The 8,867-nt window shown below is 40.4% G+C and overlaps 1 pseudogene; it reads right to left on the bottom strand.

Annotated features, from left to right (window-relative positions):
* Nucleotides 1-1,049: 1,049 nt before the first annotated feature.
* LOC113178522 (N-alpha-acetyltransferase 60 pseudogene) lies at nt 1,050-3,488 on the bottom strand (annotated as a pseudogene).
* Between the last annotated feature and the right edge of the window lie 5,379 nt (nt 3,489-8,867).

Raw genomic sequence — 8,867 nt, 5'->3', positions numbered from 1 at the left:
AGGGATGAACCTTGAGAATTCTTTTTTTTTTTTGACCAGATAAAATCTATTTATTTGTAATGAGACAAAACACTACAATCTGTTCAACACTGGGCTGGACACTGCAGTGATTCAGGGAAGGAGGGAGGTACAGGGCAAGGCCTCTGAGCTAGATTATGAATGTCCAAGGCAGAACCTTCTGGAAGACTCTGCCCGGGGCAGAAATGAAAAATCACACGATCACCATTGATTGAGAGAAACGAGGATACATAGCTGGGGCCTCAGCACACAGCTGATGCTAGTTAGCACATCAGGGGCTATTCCACTGGCCAGAGCTGTCCAGGGAGGGGGACACTCTTCCTTCCTGGGGTCGGCCTGAACTGTTGAGGACAAGCAGAGGCCTTGGGCTGCCTTCAGCACTGAGAGCCCCGGGCTGGGAAACACTGAAGGAGGGGAATACACAGTCACCAAGGCCCTGTCTGCTGAGCAGTTCTTCCCTCCTCTGAGGGTTGGTGAAGCAAGGGGCATGAGGACCCTCTGCACTGGCTCTCATGACTTCAGCAATGCTGCTGGTCAGGACGCTGGCAGCTTGGAGGTGCAAGATGAGGGATGCTGGAGGAGTGGGACACACATGCTACTGACATGGCCTCAGCCTTCAGAGGCTGAGGCGCCTCAGGCACCGACTGCCCCTGACCCCAAAGCCAGGCCCCACCAGCCTTCGGCAGCCATGATGCCCAGTGGGGAGCTCAGCCCCCTCATGTCTGCATCTGACCAAGCTTCATAGCTTCAGCTCATGGAAGGATAGGCAAGTGCCTCATGGGTGCCTCTCCTCAGTCCTGATCCCAGGAAGGTCAGCTGCACGCAGCATGTCGCAATCCAGCAGGCAGATGATCTCCCCAGAAACAGGAAAGAGATAGCAGGAGCCAACCTACTCTGCCCACCTCTCCAAAGCCTCTTGTGGGGGGATAGGGGTGACCCCCACCCTCTAGGCTTTTTGGGGCAGGTCCTGTATAAAAGCCTGGAATTCTCTTTACTGCACCCCCTTCTTCTGAGGCTCCTATGTCTTCAGGTCAAGGGTGTCCACAATACTTATGCTTCTTCTTCACAGCAGAAAGTTCAGTCTGGCTTTGCAGGAAGGAGCTGAAGGAACAGGCAGTGGAGTGGGAGAGGCTGGTGAGGACAGCCCCTTCCCGGCGAATGCAGCCACACTTGGCAGGGCCGAGGGGATGGTGAGAGTGCATGGAGGCAGGACCAGGGCACCCGGTGGAGGCAGAGGTTTCCAAAAACAGGAGAGCCAGGGAGCCTATGCCATGCTTCCTGAATTCTTTCACTACTCCCAGACTTAGAATGTAGGCAACTTGTGTGTCAACAGAGAAGTTAGAATATCTCCATCCTCTTTATGTATTTTGGTCCTGCTCTTAATTTCAGCTACTATCATTCCCACAATGGCACCTCTGTAGGTCGCAGCAAGGGAGAAGAACTTCTTGTTGGATGTGATGTCACGATACCATGAGTCTGGGTACTCAATGGGGAACCAGTCACCACACAGGTGCTTCACAATGTCTATGTCATCCTGGCAGAGGAGACACAGGCTGACCTCGCTGAGGGCACTGGATGGCACCACCTCTGTCTTTCACACCTCGGGCGGGAGCCGGTGGCAGCTGAGTGCGTCGCGGGGCTCAGCGCATCCTGGGGGCTCAGGGAGCCGAACTTGAGACCATGCCCCCCCAACCAGTTATGTAGCTGGCAGGGGCTGCAGCCGGAACCTTGAGAATTCTAAGTAATACATACTATATGATACTACTTATACGAGGTACAGTACACACATGGAAAAATACAGAGAGAAGAATGGTGGTTTCTTAGGACATGAGGGAAATTGACAATAATTGTCTCATAAATAAGCTTCAATTTTGCAAGATGAGAAAACTTCTCTGGCTCATACTAGTATTGGAAGAATGGCAAAATAAGTGTAAAGAAAACCAGAAACTTGTCTTCCAAAGTAGTTCACATTGTAAATTTTTTCTGTATTTCATCACATATAAAAACTTTTTAAAATTTATTTCCACATAAATAAAAAACAAAGAATTTGTCCACTAGTAGAACTGATCAATAAAGAATGGAAAGAATAATTCAAGTTGAAAGGATGGATAACTCACTCAGTTTTGCCAATAAATGAAGAATATCAATGAGGGTTGCTCCTCAGGAATATTTAAAACCAGTATCATTGTACATTCAGTTTTTAACTCCTCTCCTAATTTCTTGAGTAGCAGCTATGTAATAATTATAGAGCTCATGAGGGTGCTAGAGCATGCACACCATGAGCTCAGGCATGTGCACACATGGCCACAAACAGAGCCAGGATGGGAAGAGCCTCTGGGAACTTATACTTAGGGTCTTGGTCTTTGTCTTGGCAGATGGAAAATCTGAGGGAGGAAACAATAGATGGACAAACATAAACATATCTCTAAGCAACAGTCCCTGGATCTATGAATCTCCCATCAACTACCTTCTGGAGTCTGTCCCTTTGAACCATTCTGGAGAGAAATGGCCATACCTCACATCCTATAGGAAAACTCCCCCAATCACTCCTGAAGGGTCATCCCTGATCCATTTCCAATCACTAGCCCAGTATCCTAAAAGCCAGCCCCACTCAAGCATGAGAGGCATATCCACCCACCACCATAACTAATATAGACAGATGTCAGAAAAGGACGAGAAAGCAGGAATCACTTTTGGAGCTCCAGATCAAGAGAAACAAGGGTCAGTGCACATGGGAAAGGCTTGCCATCACCAATGTGCTCTTGCCACCCTTACAGCCATGGATGCACACACATGCCACCCAGGCACAGAGACCTGTATTGACTGAACATTTCAGAGATTTCATTCTGTGTATAATTGGTTAGCTCCATGGTTTTGTAGACTCCAGCAAGGCAGAAAATCATGGCAGGACATTATTCTGGAGTAATGCTGCTCAATTTATGGCAGCTAGAAAGTGGACATCATGAGTCCAGGGGCCCAGAATCCCCCTTAATAGCATGTCAACAACAATGTAACCTCCTACAGGTTCCATCACCTCTCAATATTGCTACAGGCTGGTGTGCAGATATTTACTTTATAGACCTATTGTGGATATTTAAGATCCAAATCACAACACATCCCTCATTTAATACTTCCTACATAGGGCTATATATGCCTAACACTATATGCTTATGTTGTTAGAAAACTGGTATTTGTAATCATGACTCTGACTTAACCAGAGTCAAATTTGGTCTCATGCGCATCAACACAGGATTCCAAGTCACTCTCCCATGTAGGTCCTCTGAGTGCCCAAGCAGGGCCACTGGCATTAGTACCTGTGCAGGACTCCTGGCTATAGATATCACACAAAATACCTGGCTTCTGCCCATGGGCAGGACCTCCAGCCACCACTCCTATGTGGAACCCCATGTACCAACGTGGATGGGGGGTCCACAGTTGCCTCTATCTTGGGACACTGCAACCATTGCCATAGTTCCTACACTTGGGGACACTGGGGACTTGCACTTGGGGACACTGCATAAGGTCTGGAGAGAGCCACCAGCCACAACACTGCATGCCACAAAGCTGCATCTCTAAACATGTCTCCTAACACCACCACCCGGCAGCACCCGACCAGACACCCCATCACTGAAAGCAGCTACCTCCATCTTGAGACACATTTGTTGCCAATTTTAGTTAGGACAACTCCCAGCTTGGGACAACAGTTGGGATTTAGGAGCAATATCAAGGTATCTATAGACCCCACCTCCCCCATTTTCCTGACAGATGCTAACCTGGCACAGTGCTTGCAGATATGTGGCTGGTTTGTAACTCACAAAACCTTGTCCTTACCTGCCCAATACAAAACACCTCTCAACAACAGGTGCACAGCCCCTAGAGTGCAGTCCACAAGACCTCCAGAGAGAAAGGTTTATGATTGGGAAGTAGAAAAAGAGCAGGTGAGTGAGATACAGTTTAGAGACTGAATTAGAGACCAGGAATTGTGAGGTCAACAGTTGATACAAGGAGATAAGACAAGGTGCCCACTTCACACAAGTGATCCCCAAAGGAGATCCTTGGAGTGTAGTCTCCCATCAGGAACTGGGAAAGTGCTATATCCCACTTCCAGGAGCCCCATGTCGAAGACAATCCTTCAACCCTAATAATATTCACCATCCTGAGGGTGGATATACCAGCAAACAACAGACAACCCCACCTACTGTTGTTGTCTCCAACAAAAAACAATCCTTGTATCTTTCTTCTGAGACTGTTTTTTTTTCTCTTTTCTCTCTCTTCTCCTACCCTCACATACCCAACATTTGTGAAACCAAATACTTTTTATAAATTAGTCTACTAATTACTTGGATGTCTGAATAGATATCTCATTGCATTACAGTTTTTTTTGTTCTTTTATCTCCTGTTTTTACATATTTTATTTTTCCTAATTCTTATGTTTGTTTTTTTTACTCTCTCTATTGTCTTCCAATTTAGCTCCCCAAATCACACTCTTTCTTCTCCTTCTTCTGACCAACTTTTTAGATTCCTTTTTCATGCTTCCTAAGATCTAATAAATCTAGATTCTCACCTCCTACCCCCTCAACAACTCATCCCACATCTTACTCCCAGTGCCTTGTCTACCTTCAGAATCTGTAGACCCTTTTACAAATCTAGTCTTTGTATTGTAGATAATAATTGAATTTACCATTTCTGTGTATTGTGACAAATCTGTAAATGTCTTAATAGCAGCTATTTGGTTGAAGAGTGTATATTGTTTTTATTGGGACCTCTGAATATTGTTCTCCCCCTTAAAGAAGAGGTATTGGAACCCTGCAGGAACACCATAAGCCTATAGGATAAACACTGTAATGCCTTGCATCCAAAGTGCTAAAAGGGAAGACACATGAACAACATGAAAAAAACAAGAAAAGAAAGTTCCCCAAACAAACCAAGATACCACATTATTAGAATCCATGGGAAACACAATAGAAAAAAATGACAAATTCAGGAAGTACATAATTAAAATGTTCTGTAAATTGAAGTATGATATAACAGAGAAAATACAAACAGTAAAAGATCATTTTGATAAAGAGCTACATAAGCAAATACAGGAAGCAAAAGATTACTTCAATAAGAAGACAAAGGTTCTGGGAAAAAAAATCCTTGAAATGAAACGATAAGCCAAATTTGAAAACTCAATAGAAAGCACTACCACCAGATTAGAACACTTGGATGAAAGGACCCCAGACAACGAAGACAAAATATATAATACTGGAAAAAAGTGTTGAACACACACACTGAAGATGGTAAGAAACAATGAGGAGAACATTCAAGAATTATAGAATAACATAAAAACACCAAATTTAAGAATTATTGGGATAGAGAAAGAATAGAGTTATAAACCACAGGAATGAACAATGTATTCAATGAAATAATATCAGAAAAATTTCCAAACATTAAGAATGAATTGAGAAATCAAATAGGATTAATCAAAGAGGATTACAAAATATCAAATGTACAAAATCACAATATAGCGAGACCAACCAAGCACATTATAATGAAAATACCTACATTCAGAATAAGAAGAGAATTTTAAAAGCCACAAGAGAAAGGAATTAGATTATATATAGGAGAAAAAAATTAGGATATCTGCACATTTTTTAACTCAGACCCTGAAAGCTAGGAGATCCTAGAAAAACATATACCAACCTCTCAAAGAAAATTGATGCCAACCAAGAATCTTATATCCTCAAGTTCAAGGGACAAATTGACCCCAACACAATAATTATGGGTGAATTCAATACACTTCTCTCACAACTGAACAGATTTTCCAAAAAAAAGTTGAATAAAGAAACTATAGAAATCAATAACACAATTAATAACCTAGACTTAACTGACATATATAGAATATATCAAGCAGATATACTTTTTTCTCAGCAGCACATGGATCCTTCTCAAAAATAGACCATATATTAGGCCATAGGGCAACTCTTAGCAATTATAAAGGAGTAGAGATAATACCATGCATCTTATCTGATCATAATGGAATTAAACTGGAAATCAACAATAAAAGAAGGAGGAAAATATCTTACATCACTTGGAGAATGAACAATATGTTACTGAATGATCAAATGTTACAGAAGACATCAAGGAGGAAATTTAAAAATTCATTGAGATAAATGAAAATACAGACACAACAAATCAGAATCTATGGACCCAATGAAAGCAGTTCTAAGAGGAAAATTCATTGCTTGGAGTTCATTCCTCAAAAAAAAAAAAAACAAATAAATGATCTCACATTTCATCTCAAAACCCTAGAAAAAGAAGAGCAAAACAATAGCAAATGTAGCAGAAGGAAAGAAATAATTAAAATCAGAGCTGAAATCAATGAAATTGAAACAAAAGAAACAATTTAAAAAATTGACAAAACTAAAAGTTGGTTCTTTGAAAAAATAAGATTGACAGACCCTTAGCCAAGCTAATGAAGAGAAGAAGAGAGAGAACTCAAATTACTAGCATACGGGATGAAAAAGGCAATATCACAACAGACATTACAGAAATACAGAAGATAATTAGAAATTATTTTGAAACTTTATACAACAATAAAATAGTAGATATTGAAGGCATCGATAAATTTCTTAAGTATAAGATCTGCCAAGATTGAGTCAAGAGGATATACACAACTTAAACAGATCAATATCAATTGAGGAATAGAAGCCATCTGTATACCAGATGGGTATACAGCAGAGTTTTACAAAACCTTTAAAGAAGAACTAATACCAAAAGTTTTCAAGCTATTTCACAAAATAGAAAAAGAGGGAGCACTTCCAAATTCATTCTCTAAGGCCAACATCACCCTGATTCCTAAACCAGATAAGGACACTTCAAAGAAAGATAACTACAGACCAAAATCTCTAATGAACATAGATGCAAAAATCCTCAATAAAATTCTGGAAAATCAGATACAAAAACATATCAAAAAGATGGTGCACCATGATGACATTGGATTCATCCCTGGGATGCAAGGCTGGTTTAATATATGGAAATCAATAAATGCAACCCACCACATCAATAGACTTAAAGATAAAATCTATATGATCTTCTCGATAGATGTAGAAAAAGCATTCGACAAAATACGAAATCCCTTTTTGTTAAAAACATTAGAAAAACTAGGGATAACAGGAACTTACCTCAACATTGTAAAAGCTATTTATGACAAGCCTCAGGCTAGCATCATAATAAATGGAGAAAATTGAAGGCATTCCCTCTAAAATCTGCAACAAGACAGGGATGCCCTCTCTCACCACTCCTATTCAACATAGTTCTCAAAACCCTGGACAGAGCAAAAAGACAGATGATAGAAATTAAAGGCATAAAAATAGGAAAAGAAGAATTGAAATTAGCACTATTTGTGGCAGACATGATCCTATACCTAATGTACACAAAAGGTCCTACCAAAAAACTTCTAGAGCTAGTAAATGAATTCAGTAAAGTGGCTGGATATAAAATCAACACTCATAAGTCTAAGGCATTTCCTGTATATCACTGATAAACCCTCTGAAAGGGAAATCAGGACAACTACCTCATTCACAATATCCTCAAATAAAATAAAATATTTGGGAATCAACCTAACAAAAGATGTGAAAGACCTTTAAAATGAAAACTACAGAACCCTAAAGAGGGAAATAGAAGAAGAACTTAGAAGATGGAAAGATATACCTTGTTCATGGATAGGCAGAATTAATATCATTAAAATGGCCATACTTCCAAAAGTACTCTATAGGTTTAATGCAATGCCAATCTAAATCCCAATGGCATTCCTTGCAGAAATAGAAAAAAGCAATCATGAAATTCATCTGGAGAAATAAAAGACCCAGAATACCTAAAGCAATTCTAAGCAGAAAGAGTGAAACAGGTGGTATAGTGATGCCAGATTTTAAACTATACTATAGAGCAATAGTAACAAAACAGCATGGTACTGGTTCCAAAACAGGCAGGTAGACCAATGGTACAGAATGGAGGACACAGAAACCAATCCACAAAATTAAAACTACCTTATATTAGACAAAGGTGCTAAAAGCATGCAATGGAGAAAGGATAGCATCTTCAACAAATGGGGCTGAGACAACTGGAAATTCATATGCAACAAAATAAAATTGAATCCTTTTCTCTCACCATGCACAAAAGTTAACTCAAAATGGATCAAGGAGCTAGTAATCAAACCAGAGACTCTGCATCTAACAGAAGAAAAAGTTGGCCCTAATCTCCATCTTGTGGGGTTGGGCTCCAAATTCCTTAATAGGACACCTATAGCACAAGAGTTAAAATCAAGAATCAACAAATGGGACATATTCAAACTAAAAAGGTTTTTTTTTTTTTTTTTTTCTCAGCAAGAGAAATAATAAATGAGGTAAATAGGGAGCCTACATCCTGGGAACAAATTTTTACGCCTCACATTTCAGATAGAGTGCTAATCTCCAGAGTACACAAAGAACTCAAAAAGTTAAACAACAAAAAAATAAATAACCCAATCAACAATGGACCAAAGATCTAAACAGACACTTCACAGAGAAGGATATACAATCAATCAACATGTACATGAAAAAATGCTCAGCATCTCTAGCAATCAGAGAAATGCAAATTAAAACCACTCTAAGATACCATCACACTCCAGTAAGAATAACAACCATTATGAATTCAAACAATAACAAGTGCTGGAGAGGATGTGGGGAATGTACAAGAACACTTGTACATTGCTGGTGGGACTGCAAATTGGTGCAGCCGATTTGGAGGGCAGTATGGAGATTCCTTGGAAAGCTGGGAATGGAACCACCATTTGACCAACTATTCCCCTTCTCTGACTATACCCAAAA

Source organism: Urocitellus parryii, chromosome 7, assembly GCF_045843805.1.
Source record: "Urocitellus parryii isolate mUroPar1 chromosome 7, mUroPar1.hap1, whole genome shotgun sequence".
Classification (NCBI taxonomy): Eukaryota; Metazoa; Chordata; class Mammalia; order Rodentia; family Sciuridae; genus Urocitellus; species Urocitellus parryii.
The sequence above is the reverse complement of the archived record's forward strand: the minus strand, read 5'-3'. Positions and strand labels throughout refer to the sequence as shown.